This window comes from Girardinichthys multiradiatus, chromosome 14, assembly GCF_021462225.1.
Source record: "Girardinichthys multiradiatus isolate DD_20200921_A chromosome 14, DD_fGirMul_XY1, whole genome shotgun sequence".
Classification (NCBI taxonomy): Eukaryota; Metazoa; Chordata; class Actinopteri; order Cyprinodontiformes; family Goodeidae; genus Girardinichthys; species Girardinichthys multiradiatus.
Genome location: NC_061807.1, coordinates 17,208,437 through 17,224,181, shown reverse-complemented (window position 1 = coordinate 17,224,181; position 15,745 = coordinate 17,208,437). Strand labels below are relative to the sequence as shown.

The 15,745-nt window shown below is 39.7% G+C and overlaps 1 protein-coding gene across 1 annotated transcript in view; it reads right to left on the bottom strand.

Annotated features, from left to right (window-relative positions):
• efnb3b (ephrin-B3b) overlaps positions 1-15,745 on the bottom strand; it is a 117,853-nt gene that overhangs the window by 47,599 nt on the left and 54,509 nt on the right. The gene's annotated exons all lie outside the window — the stretch shown is intronic.

Below are 15,745 nucleotides of genomic sequence, written 5' to 3'. Positions count from 1 at the left end.
TTTGATCACAGGGCATAATGTCATATTTCATAACAGTCAACTAAAGCATACAGGGATCAGAACTGCAATCAATGGAAATAGTGTAAAAAGAAAATATTAAGTTAAAAATTTCCTATGAAAATATGCAATTTAATTGAAATATACATCAAATTTGAGCATTTCTGTTACTGTTTATCTCTAAAAAGTCTACAAAGAAAAACAAACACTAGAAATGTATAGGTTTAAGAACATGGGCATGAGATTGGTTGCTTTTAGGGGTATGAAATGGAAGACGAAAGGCATAAAGTGCTAATCAGTGGGTAAAATATTTGGTTACAAATTGGCAAAGGGGCCAACTGACCCACAGCCATTCTTCACTAAATTTACTACAGAGTGTATGTTACAAAAGTGTTACAAGTCAGAAAAATCGACTAAAATATCCTCTGGAGTCACAGTTCCCGCAGCAATGCAGAGTTTAATGTTCAAGATAGCAGCAAAGTGCTGGCCATCATCTATTTATGAACTGGAACTGGAACATGGCTAAGCTCGGCATGATATTGTTCCCGGATCAAAGTTCTGACTTTCAGGGTAAATGGAATGAAGCATTAGGTATTGCTAATATGAGCATGCTACTGCTAACATTAGCACCTAATTGTTTTTTGTTTAGAAACATTGCAAAAATGCTCTATCAAAAGAGTAAAAGCCTAGATCTGTCAGCCTGATTCAGAGGATTTGGGAACAGTTAGAGAACAACCACTGTCTTCAAGCATAAACAGTAAACATGCTAAAGATGTGTAAAACCAGCATTTCAAACAAATGCTCACTTCTTAATTATTACACACATGCTGGCCTACAACTCTAAAAAATGCTTTGTTAAGAGTTTTTATCAAATACTCAGGCTGGGGCTGGTAGTATAATAGTGTGGTTTATATTTTGGCACATTTTGGGTTCTTTAGTAACAGTAACAGCCTTGTCTAAACTCCACAAACAACCTGAGTATTGTTGCTGACCACGTCCACCACTTTATGGTCAAAGTGTAAAAATCTTCTGATGTCTTCTTCCAGCAGCATATTGTGCCATGTCAGAAAGATTAAATAATCTAAAACTGTTTTCTTAAACATGAACACGAGTTCACTGTTGCCCAACGACCTCCAAACTCACCTAATCTCAACCCAACAGAGCCCCTTGTTGGATACTGGATGGAATGGGATGGATGAATGTCTGTTGAATGTATGGCCAATAGATTGTTTTGGCAGTTCTGACCAACCACGTACGAGCAAGGCCTATTAAACTGCCCTATAAGTATCTATCAGGTGTGTGCATAAATAGCATTTAAAAGTTCATCCGACTGGCTAAATAGATTATTTGCAGGACTTGTCTTTTATTTCTGTCTACGTTACGTCCCATCATCTTGTCAATTGCTCACTCAGTGTATCTGAAGTCAGTCAGTAATTTTCTACCGCTTTTTCAATAGTGGGTCACAGGGGAGCTGGTGCCTATCTCCAGCAGTCTATGGGCGAGAGGCAGGGTACACCCTGGACAGATCGCCAGTCCATCGCAGGGCAACACACAAACAACCATGCACACACTCATTCATACACCTAAGGTCAATTTAGAGAGACCAATTAACCTAACAGGCATGTCTTTGGACTGTGGGAGGAAGCCGGAGTACCTGGTGAGAACCCACGCATGCACGGGGAGAACATGCAAACTCCATGCAGAAAGACCCCAGGCCAGGAATTGAACCCAGGACCTTCTTGCTGCAAGGCAACAGTGCTACCAACTGCGCCACCGTGCAGCCCTGTATCTGAAGTCCTTCTCTTCAAATCATCATTGGTTTGTTTTCAGCGATTTCTGCATTCTCACTTTCCTGTGAACCTCAGTTTAGTTCAGTGTGTTCATCCTTTTTATGCAGTACTTCTGTTCTTTGTTAGATCAACTTTACCATTTGGACCACAAAAGAGACAAATGAAAAAAATCTATTTTACAATCAAGCCCCAGAGTTATTGGTTGGTAGCATCCTTAGATTCAAATTCTTCTTCAAAGAAAGATAACTCCCTGCTAACTCCTGTTTCTAGTCTTATGACAGGCTAACTTGACTTTACTCAAGGCTTTTTTCCCCTCCATCTCACAAAAGCAGCATATATATTTCCCAAAATGGCGAACAGATGGGTTAGCGAGAAAACTTTCATCATTAAGTTCATCAGCGTGTGAAAGCAAACACACACCTCATGTCTGCATGCCTGTGTGTATAGTCCAAACATCTGTCTGTGTGAACATGCTCATTATGTTGATCAGGGGTCATGTTTGCGTGAACCTTCAGCACTAAATCATGGCTATATTAGCAGGGTAATGCGCTCCGCTAATGGCAGAGGTCAGCCTAAAGGTGCGCTTGGTTAAAACACCCCCTTTGCCTGATTATCAGACCTCAGTGCATCCTGGAACAAGCGGATGGCTGCAGCACAATGGCGACTTTGTTTTTGTGGAGCTGTGACACCCGAACAGGAGAGGTTTGCGTAACCGTTCCGGTGTGGACATACAGACACTGCAAGAAGGTTAAATGAATCATACATTGTTAACCAGGTCCAATCCAATTAGGGAAGTATTCTTCTTGTGTGACCTTTAGCAGGGGAGATGTATTCACATTCACTCATGCAATCAACCTCAACACCGCCGCTGCCACTCCGCAAACTCTCACAAACAACATCGGCACAAACACACCATCGCGCAAACATGACAGTCACGCAAGCAGCATGCAAACACCCACAAAATACATTCATACACACACAAACACACAGACAGTAGCGGCGCTCTGATTGCTGACCTAAATCGGCCAGGCGATCTGTCACTTTCTCTTACTCACACTCAGCACACATCTTTTTTTTCATCTTTTTCCTTCCCTTTCTTTTCTTTTTTCTTTCCCAAATATCCCTCGCTCTCTCTCCCTGTGTCACATCCTATCAGATCATACCTGTTCCTCTCCTCTATTATTTTTCCCAGAAAAGCATCTGCCTTATTTGTACCACTAATAAAGAAGATATGGATATGGGCATATGGTGGTGTACGCCCGCTGTGCTCTGCAAACTCCTTGTACACATATTCCCAAGCTTATAATGAAGATACATTCAATGAGCCTGGAGGAAGAACCAGGCTTAGTCATTTAACACTTGAGTTGACTACAATTTTTTTAAATTAAGCCATCTTTTCCACTGTCCTTATTCTCTTATCCACAGAGAGATGCAGATAAACTTTATCTCTAGGGGAGGAAATTAGCTGGATCCTGTGCGCTAAACTCCTGCTGGCCACCTCCATTCCATTTTATACTTATGCACTTTATTTGAGGCTATTTTCACAGATGAGAGTTTGACTGAGGCAGTTTGCCCCGAGTATTCGATGTGTTTGGTGGAGTGTGAAAAAGCAGTCCTGAGGTCCACCTTTTAGAATAGGTGCCGCTACAGGGGCCTGGCTGCAGGCGTGTCCTCTGGGGGCTGCAAATATAAACACGCTTGAAGTTGAAAAATGCATCGCAGTTTAACACAATTTGATTCAGGGTGGTCTGAATGGGGGAGCCCCTTTCATGAATTATAGAGTCGGGTTTCTTACACCTTCACCAATGTCAAATTCAAGCCCTTTTCAAAATTTTTACAGTGAACTTCTAGTTTTTTTCAGCAACTTAAACATAGTATAGTACTCCGAATGACTTTACTCCGTAACACATACAACTAAACAGAAACTGACAAGGGGAGCAAAGGTTTTAAGTGATTCTCGGCTTAAAAAGTTATGTGGACTAGTCCTTGAGGAAGGCACCTTTTCTAACCTAAATAATAAAACACATAAATAAGGTTAAAGTAAGACTAAACAAATGTGACAAGTGCAGATTCATGTTGCCTTGATGAAAAACAAAAGTGTTCTAATATATTTTTAATGTTCTGAGAGTCAAGTGAACTAAACTTTGTGTATTTGTTTTTCTTGTGGAAGTTAGATTAAGGATATTTTGGGAAGGCAGCTTATTATACTCTATTATATTTTATTGCATCATATTGCATCTCATTGTATTATTTTGTAATTTATTGTATCCTACTGTACGTTATTATATAATAATACATTATAATATATTATGCAGTATATTGTATTCTATTGTAAATGTTTATTATCTATTGCACTTTATACTGTTGTGTCATATGATTTTGCATCTCATAGTATGTTTCTTTTCTCAGCTTATTGTATCTTATTGTAATGTTTTGTGCAGTATTTATTGCAACTAATTGTATTGTATCACATATCACCCTAATATATCTTTTGGTATCACATTGTATTGAGTAATGAAGTATCATGCACTATCATGTTTAATTGTGATACCATATTATATTGTGATATATTTTGTTATATTTTATTGTATTTTATTTAATTTTAAGATACTGCAGGTGTCAATTAGCTTTAGCTATACTCTGGTTTAGTGGATCAAATGGCAACATTAATGTCTGAGCTGTACTTGTCTTATTTAAGAAAAGTTTATTAATAATAGTGTCACATTGATTCAAGTTGCATCATAACTTGTTGAGTTATTTTGTATCATATTGTATCATACATGGTGCATGGTGGCTCAGTTGGTAGCACTGTTGCCTTGCTGCAAGAAGGTCCTAGGTTCCACTCCCAGGCCAGGGGACTCTCTGCATGGAGTTTGCATGCTGTGTTCATGTGTGGGTTCTCACAGGTTACTCCGGCTTCCTCCCACAGTCCAAAAACATGACTGTTAGGTTAATTGGTTTCTCTAATTTGTCCTTAGGTGTGAATGAGTGTGTGGTGGGTGTCTGTCTGTGATGCCCTGCGATGGACTGGCGACCTGTCTAGGGTTTACCCTGCCTCCCGCCATAGACTGTTGGAGATAGGAACCAGCTTCCAAGCGACCCACAATGGAATAAGCGGTAGAAAATGACTGACTGACTGACTTTTAAATGAAGAATTTGCAGCTCATTTAAAAACACTGTGTAGTGAGGATTGTTAAAAAAAGAACCCAGTGACAGTATTTTACAGCAAAACAGCTGCTGTGGCATTCATCTGGTGTTCATTTCATTGAAATTCTAATGAAAGGCCATTATACCTAACTCGATACTCAATGTTTTTCTGAATCAATTTGTTGTGAGTCTTCTCTTTAGCTGGACAGGTTGACCTAAAAACTATGCCAGAAAAATACTCATAAAGCCACTACAGTGGTTCAGGTTTGTACCCTGTAACTTGCCACCGGACAGTTGAGAAAGAACCAGATATACTTGTGTTGACGTCCTCCTCCCCATTTCTTCCTTTCTCCCTTGTGTTACCACTAGCTTTAGAGTCTGGCAGGAGGCTTAAATCAGAGGGCTTAAACTTGATCAAATATTCAGCAGATATAGATTTCCGAGAGTGCCTCGATCCGCCGCCTCTTCAACTCAGCTGCTTTTCATCCTCTCCATCTTTTTTTTGTGTCCTTCACTGTTGCTCCTCTCGCTGCAGTCACAAAGTTGTGCGTATGTACACACACACACACATGTGCAGCAACGCTCGTATGCACACAGGGAATCAGAACCTAATGTAGAGAGCTGCCCATTTAGTCTGCAGAGCAATGTTTCTCTTCTCCCTTTGCTTCCTCTCCCTCATTGTCTCTTCTTTCCCCTCTGTTTCACTCCATTTCGCCATTGTTACCCATATTTCTCTCTTCATCTGTCTGCAATCTTTCTCTCCCCTACCACCTAGACTGTGTGCCTTATTCCAGCTTAAACCTGATAAATAAACCAGTGAGTACCTCTGCATTATTGAGCGCGGCAACATTGTTGGCTGCCAGCCCCGCAATGTCCGACAATTAGACCATATTCACACACACTAATTTGTGGCTCCACCCTTGTACAAGTAGTAATACTATTTTGTCTCGTTACAACCACAAACCTTAAGGTATGTTATTGGGATTTTATGTGATAGGCCAACACAAAGTAGTGAGAAACTGTTAAGCTCAAGGAAAATGAAACATGGATTTTAAAAATAAGTCTGAAAAATGTGACGTGCATTTGTATTCAGTCCCCTTCATCCTTATATCCCTATGTAAAATAAAGTACGACTATTTGTTATCGAAGTAGTAAGTAGAGTCCACCAGTGTGTAATCTGATCTCAGTATAAATGTTCTATAAAGACTTCAGAGGTTTGGTAACGAACATTAGAAAATAAACAGCAGACAGGTCAACAATTAAGTTGTTGAGAAGTTTTAAAGAAAGGTTAGGTGATAAAACAATATTGAAAGCTTTGGGATCCACATGCAAAACGCTATGTGTAATGAAATTAACAGTGCACATCAGCCAATTTCCTCAGTGAAACAAAGCAGTGGCAGCATTATGCTGTGGGCATGCAGAAATAGGACAAGCTGGTTTGCGTTGATGGAAAGATAGATAGAGCTAAATAGTCATTGCATCACGTATTTTAGTTGACCCTCTTGAGTAAATGTGTGGGTACCTTTATATTACTGAGTAGAAACACAGTGGTGCAGAAAACATACTAGAAAAAATACATGAGAACATGAGGACATCTATATCATAATTAGAAATTTACCAAAATACACCTTTCCTGCAAAAGTTACAAACTTCTTCTACACTACACTCACATGCAAAAGCTCTCACATTTCTAGCTCTTGTATAATTCATTTTAGTGAGGTAGGGTTGTTTATCCCTGTTGTTGTTCGTCTGCATAGACCCCAGGGGGCTCTGCTCTATAAACACACCACCGGGAGTTGTTCGTGCAACACAGAAAAGCACCTTCGCAAGCATCCTGCACAGACATAGAGGTTGTACCTGCATGCTGAAAAGTCGCACACACACTCACACCCTAGAAAATACCCCCCCCCCCACATGCCACCATCTGTCACAGTATGCAACAACAACAGCAGCAGCACTACAGTCCCTCAACGACTGACCCGCTCATAATGGCAGACCTGACTAAAACTTAATGTGTATGTGAACATATGCGTGGCGAAACCATTTTTGGAGTGGATTTGGCGTGTTTATGACCACATGCCCTGCGTCCGTGTTTGTGTGAGAGCGCATATACTGATGAGAAAGGCCCTGTGCATGGAGATGTGAGCACGCATATGTTAGCACCAAAGAAGATTACTGACATCTGTGTGTGTGTGCGTGTGTGTGTGTGTGTGTGTGTGTGTAAGAGAGAGACATCAGTCACATTTGAGGTCATATGTAAGTTTACTGTGAGGCTGCAATCATTCACGGTGTGCGCGCCCGGCTCCCCTGACAGCGGCGGCAGTGATTGAAAGTGTCCACGTTGTTTCAGTGTCACCCTGCAGATGAGATGCAGCAGAGGCTGTGCATCAACAGCAGTGCACATGACTGCATTATCCGCCTCTGTATGTTGTCATCCGCTATTTTTCTTTTTTTTTAGGCTCTTTACACATGCGAGCCAAAAGTTCTGTCTGCGTCTCTCCAGTCCTTTGCCCCATAGCAAATGGTACTACTGCCAGCAGCTCATGTGATGGTGCAGCCAGTTTTTGTCATGCTCTGTGGTTTTGTTATTCTGTTTTCTTCTTTGTTCTAGTTTCGGCCTTCCATGCCTTAGTTTTGCTTTCAAACAGTTTCTTCATTGTTCATTGCATCGAGTTTTCACTGTCATTTGTTTTTCAGCGGGTTTCGGTTCCCCTACTACCACACCTGTTTTTCATTTGGTTTGGTTTTAATATGCACCGATCAATATGACCACCTGCATTCTCTTTAGAGTTGTTTCTTGTGTTGAACAGTCTGGGACCTGGTTGTTAGCAAAATATCTTTATGAACTGTTGATTTAAGGTTACAAATACCATTTTATACAAACTGATTGGCAAATTTGAATCCAGGTCGAGCACCACTGTTTTTTTCAAATGTTTTACTTTTACCCTATCTGTCTTGTTCAGGGCTACTATTGAAGATGCCGTCAAACATATCTTTTGAAGTTTTGTCCAGTAGAACACTTTGAACATACTTTGGTTATAAAGTGCTGTCTGGTTAGTTTAGTATTAAATAGTATTTATTAGAACTAAATAAAGTTATACCTCTGCAACAAATAAAATCTCCAGCAAGAAATTGTCTAAAATTATTTTGATCAGGGATCAGAACCTTTTTCTTGTTGTGAGAGCAAGCTGGCCCAAATGGGGATTAAAACCACATGGCAGCAAACAGACCATATCATAAAGCTGTTTTATATCATAGAATAGAATAGAAAAATCCTTTATTTTCCCACAGGAGGGGAATTCTGGTGTGCCAACAGCAAAGTGAAAGGCACATTGAATCTTGCAGATTCGCTCAAAGGTAAATAAAATCTACAAACAAAAAAATAAGGATAACAGACTGTACAGTAATGGAAACTTAGGAGTTATTACAAATACAAAAATGCAAAACATGAACACAAGTTTGTGCATAAAAAGCAACAACAGGCTAATTACAAGTAGTGAGAAAAAACTGTGCAAATAACAGCAAATACTTATTGAGTTTGTTGGTAGCAGTAACAGTTATAAAGTCTATCAGCTGCTGGGAGGAAGGATCAGAGATAACGCTCATTTGTGCACCTAGGATGTAATAGTCTGTCACTCAAGAAGCTCTCCAGTTTTGCTACAGCTTCATGCATCGGGTGGAAGACGTTGTCCAACAGTGATTTTAGTTTTGCTACAGTCTCCCAGCACCTGCACTGGGTCGTGGGGGCATCCTAGGACAGAGCTGGCCTTCCTAATGAGCTTATCTAACCGCTTCCTCTCAACAGTAGATACACTGCTACTCCAGCAGACAACAGATAGCATCATAAAGGATGGTGATCTTGCAGTATATATTGTCCTGTCAAGTACATATGAAGCATTTTTGTCATGTTTGATGCAACTGTTTACATCATTTAACATTAATGTTTTGGAAAAAGGTTGCTTCTGCTCTGCTTGCACCTGCCATCAACACACAAGCAGGGTTTAAGTAGGGAAAATAGATTTTAAACAATTCTATAGATTAAAAAAACATCTCTAATGTATACATGTAGATTAAATATCTGGGGATAATTAAAAACATGACATAGAGGCCCACTTTGCTCATGTCCTTTATCACCATCTCTGCCAAAAATAATAATTTTATATTTTTTTCTCCTATTTTCTTTGACGTGAAAATGTCTGCAGAGCAGAAGAAGTTAATGTCTTAGCAGAATGGCTAAATAGTGACAGAGAAAATAAAAATTGTTTAGGGAGGACCTTTGGCCAAGCAGTACAGTAGCCATACTTAGGATCTTCTTTTGAATGTTGATATGGTTAAAAATGTGGTCAACTCTGTTGCCACACACTGGCTTGGCATACATATTACAGTGATTTTGACTGTAATCCCACAAACATGTGGGTGCATATTGTTATTTTAAACGGAGGAAAAAACATCCATATATACAAATATCTGGATAAGTGTAGCTGCAGCCTTAATCAGTGCATACAGAGCACCTGCGTGGTATCATACAGCTACGTAACATTATCATCAGGTCACCACTAAGACATTTTGCTTTAACTTTGTAGCAGTGCAGCAGATGTGGTTTATATGGAATCTTTCAATTGCTTACGCCACATATTTTTTCAGCTCATCGAAAAAGTCGTAAAGACAACATCAAAAGTCTTAAATTGTATATGATGTAGTATCAGATGTGCATGAAACTGAATGTTTAGGTGCCCTCTGATTACAATTATTTACCTTTTTTGTGTCAAAAGGGCCCATGATCCTTTGGTGTAGGCAAATGTCACACAAAAACTGTCCCTGAAAATAACTTTTTAAGGCCTGTTTTCTTCCAGACACAATTGCAGAACGTGTTGCTAACATTTCGTAGATGTAACTGACTTTCTCTGTAAAAGTCCAAAGTAAATTAAACAACCTTGAGCAGTAATAGGATACATGTGCATTCATGCAAAAGACTATGTTCCACAAGCACAGCTGTTTTTGAAGCATTCTTTAAATGCAGTGAAAGGCATGATTTGTGGTTTGTGTTAATGTGTATGTGTAAGTGTGTTGGAGAATTTGAATGGTGAAAGACACAAGGGTGGAGATGTTGAAAGAGAGAGAGAAAGAGAGGGAGGGAGGTAGAGAGAGAGAGAGACAGACATAAAGAGAGAGAGAGGGAAAGGGAAGGAGGGAGACAAAACAGAACGTGAGAGACCAGGAGTGAGAGAGTGACATAGAAATAGGCTTACATAAACTCTGACCTCGTTTTAGGAATGAAAACATCAATCAATAAGTATGACAAATCAATTTCCCTCGCTCATTCTCTCCTCTCCCCAGGATACGGAAGAAAAGAATTACATTTAATGAGATTCAAGTAATCTGATTACAAAACAGTGGCGTCTGTGATGAATTACAGGCTATAAAACCTGAGGAAAGTTTAGATTTACTAGTAAATCACCTTGTTTTCTTTAAAAGGGATCAATTACACTACTTGCTGATAATTTTAGAGCAGAAATCAGAACATAGAGAGTTTCATTATTATTTTATGTGTTTATTATAGTGACAAATTGTACAAGAAACTGTACAGCCAGTGGGCTTTAACCAAGTTACAGGTACTCTGTAATGGGTTTGACTTTGAAATTACCTTCCACCGACCTGCTTCCTCCACCATTCGAACATTTTTCATGTGTGACCACTCTGCAGTGTGCAAATGAAATTACAGCAGTTATATTTCTTAATTAAAATGAGATAACCTCGAGGCTTCCGCATACATCAGTACCTTTACATGCATGCACAAACATGCTCGCCCTCAACTAAACCCATCCAGTAACCGTAGTTCACGGCGTGTTCTGTGTAATTTCCACTGACATGGCCGGTTAGCAGATACGCGTCTGTAAATTCACAGCTGGATAAACTGTAATTAATTATCTCACGAGAGACTGAATACAATTCTTCATTAGTGACATGCAATCACAGGCATACCGCAGTCTGAAGATGTTCTCAGTTATCTCCTTACCGCACCACCCCCCGTCCCCCCACTCGTAACATTTCGAGCGTATATGAAAGTGATGGCTGCAGATCGACTGGGCTGAAGTTGTTGATCGATTAGTCTGGCCTGCGGGCGTGCAGATAAAGGCATTCCTGTCTCGAGACTCCTGATTGTCAGGTGAGAGTCCAGAAAAGGGACTGAGAGATTGCTGGAAAGGTGTAGGTCTACAAGTTATTGCTTTTATTCAACATGTTACAGAAATATAACATTCAAACCCTGAGCGGTTTAAACAACCTGCGGACTGCAGCAGCCAGCGAGAAAATAAAGATGACCCCTGTTGAGTTCAAGATCTCTAATGATAGTTTGTGAACCTAGTACACCAGCCATCTGTGAGTTACTGGTATCACGACACACTAAAGGTTAAAAAAGTTACAGCTTCAAAAACCAGAAAAATGCTCCTCCACTTGTTGCTGTGTACTGCTGGCTGAAAGAAGGCTCCTTCACTATTGTCTGGTTTATAAGAAAGATCAATGGTGCTGTTTGGTACATAAGATAACACTATGGTGCCTCTCCACAACATATTATTGTAAACTGCCAGTCAGCTGGCTGAAAGAAGGTTTCTACACTATTTTCTTGCTAATGGTAAGAACAAATTAAACTGATCGAAGCAAAGAATAGACCCCTTCTCCACCTGTTTCTAACTACTGCCAGTTAGCTTGCTGAAGGTAGGCTCCCACACCTTTCCCTTGATTAGACTAACGCTTGATTTGATTACCACTTTCTAAAACTATAACTTTCACACTATGAGCAGCATGTCTGTAAAGCAGCAGACTGCAGGCTGGTTAACTGCACAAATGGCCTAACTAATCAACCACTATCCGTTTGTAGACTTGTGTTGCATCATAAAAAGCAAAATGGCCAAAATGTATTAATATACATTATACAGTATATCATAATATATAACATATATTCTTCACAATAACCAGTTGGAATGTACTACTAAATTTAGTGGGTGTTTATTACGCTCTCTGTTTAATGTCCAAATAGCAAAAAACTATAAATAAATGTTAAAGATAATATTAAAACTGCAGCAGAATAAATAATTGTTGCTTTTTGAATCATGTTGTACAATTTTGTGTCAAATGATTGTGTAAAGTGTAGTATTTTTAGTCGGGTTATCATACCAAGAGAATTTCATACGGACACATTCCTTCTTCAAACATAACAATAAAAAAACTAGAGATCCAATCAGGCAATGATCAAAGATGGCAGGTTTTCCCTTAAATAGATCTGACTAGTGATCAGAAGGTCAATAAAAAAAAAAACGATTTTTGTATTCTGCTCACTAAATGACTCTAAAGATAAAACCCCAGTATTATTCCTAAATGCAACATCAAACAGCACGTTCTTTGATGCAGATAAAGGTTAAGGATATTTCCTTTGATGCATAAAAGGGAACAATCTCGTAATTCCTTCATTTTTTGATGGATTTAAAACTCAGACCTCTATCAAAGAACGTGCAGCACATTTCCAACATGGTGGCTACATTTATTGTTGAATTACCACAAACAATTTTAACAAATATTTTTTTTTGTACATATTATGGTCCTTAGAAATAGATTCTAAATCAGTAGGAGACCAGCCGGATCTGTTCATACCTAATAAATATGGTGGACGCACTTCTTTGTGTTCTTTAATAAAATAGCGTAATCTCTACATTAACCTGATGTGTTACACAGTAAAACAACTAGATATACTAGTTTCTATTAATGTGTTCTGCCAGTCTCTGTAGAGGAGGTGGGGCTGCAAACCCTTTAGGTAACTACGCTATACTATAGGAACAGGTGGGCATGAATAGCACAACAAAAGCATGCTACTTGCAGGAATTTTGGGGAATTTATGCTCGCCGTTGTTGGCCTCACAAAAAGCGACATCCATACAAAGATGACTTCCGTTGAGCTGAGATGTGTTCTCACTCACCAACTAAGAACAGCAAGACCGTAGAGTCTGTTTTTATAGGCATGTGAATAAATACTTAGTGTGAAATGTTGAAGGAACCTCAAAAAATGCCTAAATGTGCGATTCTAGGGTAAAAACCGTAGTCAGGGTTCTTCTGCTGCCAGATGTTGCAAACAGGCAGATTTCCTCTGCAGGGACGTGTGCTGTTTAAGAGGAGAACCATGAGTGTTGTGCGTCTGAAGTGACACTTTACTCTTTCTATTTTCATTTTCCACATTGTGGAAGGTACACCGGTGGAGGCCTGCTTTTGGATCACTACTCCTTTCATGCTCTTTACCACCTTTTAAATTCACTCCACTTTCATTATTTCCATATTGGAAAAAACTGCAGTGTCAGACTCCTCTTCCGTGGTTTGTAACCAGGCTGTTACTTGAGCAGAAATGGCATATTTTTAAGCACCCAAGCAAACTGTAATGTGAAGTTTTGATTTTCAGATCAGTGGGTTGGGTTCTGAGTATGAATTTATTCCCTTCATGGTCAGTCTGTTTCAGAACCACCTGAGACACGTGGCTCTTATTAAACTGCTGCCATATCATAAAGTATTGTTGTACCGTCCTTCTTGTAGACGTTTTTAAAGATGTAGTACAAAATTTGACACCTAAGGATTTTAAATCACTAGTTAAATTTGGTTGTCTGAGACCATGCTTTATGTTCCCTGTAAGTGTCAGTTTATCTCAGGACAATTTCATGGCTGTTAAAGATCTGGGAGATATTTTTCACTTTACATCCAGGCTTATCGCTACTAACATTTCCTGTGAAGTTTGAACATTTACTACATTAGTAAATACAGATACATAAAAAAGCTGTAGATGAAATCTTCTTTCTCCTTTTGCCTTTAGATTTCTAGTGACCAAAGTACAAGAATAGTGTCTGAAAAATGAAACTATGATTAATTTTTCATCATCCTCTAATTAAGCATTGGTTTGTGTTAATATATGACATAAAATCATGAAAATAGACATTGAAAATCGTTGGTGCAGCGTTATAAAATGTGATAAAGTTCAAGGGGTATAAATATTTTTACAAGGCACAGAATATCTTTTGTTCCCATAGTGCTCATAGAATTTTGTTTCACTGTCCTTTTTCAAGCTAAAGGTGATCTGTACATTACTGTCTTTTAAGTAGTGAAAATAGGGCCATAGTAGTCAAAATAGGATGGGGGATTTACCATAAAATCACTCACACCCAATCTTACAACTGAATTAGTTTAAATATTTAAATTTAAACGAGACCTGCTTGCTTTTTCTGTGTAACTGAGGCGACTTTTGTTGTGAATGAACTGAATGAAGCTAAAGGGACACATTAGTATGCTGATGCTGATGCAGGGTGGAGGGGAAACATGCCCAGTGTATCACCACTCCTCACAAAACATGCCGGCTATGAGGGCTGATAGAGAAAACCAAGACCAAGAAAAGAAACGGCGAACAAATATAGAACACAAAGAGGCAAGAGGGACTTGACTGACTTTGGAAGATTCATATTCTCTTTGTTTATTTCCAACTCTCTCTCCCTCTCTCCCTGTCTGTCCCAGCTTCCTCCACCTTCTCCTAGCTGCTCTCTCTCCCTCGGTTTAAGTTTTTTTTCCTCCATCCCAACAGCAGACAGAAAACACTGAAAAGAGCATCTGCACACCTGAGTAAAAAGAGCTCGCAGGTGTGTGGGCGGAGAGCTGTGGGAATCAAACAGGGTCTCTCTCTTTGTCTATCCTGCTCATTCTCTCACTCCTGAGGTGTTTTTGCAGGGTCTGTGTTTGTATTGGAAACTTGTGGGCGGTGGGAATGCTTCTTGTATGCATGCATGTGCGCTTTGTGTTTGTGCATGTGTTTTAGCTGTGAGTGCTAAACCTGCTTGGCTTTGGGCCTGTGTTTAAAAACAGCCCCCGGGTTTCGGCTGGCGTGACCTTTCCACGCAGATTTTTCCATCCGGTACAAAAATGCTCTGCTGGACTCTTCTCGATGACCTCATCGGGCACAACCTAACTCCAAACAAACCTTTTGAGTAAACCAAAACATAATTTGGCCTCTTCATTCACGGTTGCTACGAAGCTGGCTGTGACGATAAACAGACACGAAGCGGGCACAAAGACGTGACCACGACTAAACATGCTGTCAAGGCCACACGGAAGATCACCTGGTGTTCAAAAAATCCAACACAACAGCAGATTTGGTGCCTTAAAAGGTTTCTGTGCCCCTTTAACTTCTACAACTATCAAGTTTAATGTATTTTTTTAGATTTTATGCAATAAACTAAGAAGAGGTAGTGCATAATTTGCAAATGGAAAAGAATTGATAGATGTACTTGGATTCTATACCTCCAAATAAAATTAAGAACAGCCAGTAGAAGGCCCATTTGCAGTTGGCCACCAGCCATGTAGGAGACACGGCAAACATTTGGAAGTAGGTGATCTGGTCAGATAGGACCAAAATTTAACTTTTGAGTCTGCATTCAAGACGCAACATGGCTTTTGAGTGATAAAAAGGAAACAAGAACAAGCTCAGCTGCCTTGTATTTAAGCACATAGGATTGTCGTGTCCTGGATGACTTGAGATCTACACCAACACACCCTAAAAATACAGCCAGGGCTGCTTGTAGTTTTGTGACCACCTGCAGACCAGATTAAACACAGATCTCTGACATAATTACCATAAACACACCCGCCTAATCTGCGTCTTCATCATGGGGGAATAAACAAACACACTCAGGCACAATCAGAAATCAACCATGCAATCATAACAACCCCCTCCCACCCAAGCACCACCTACACCCTGCAGGAATGCTCAACACACAACGCCATGAAACCCCT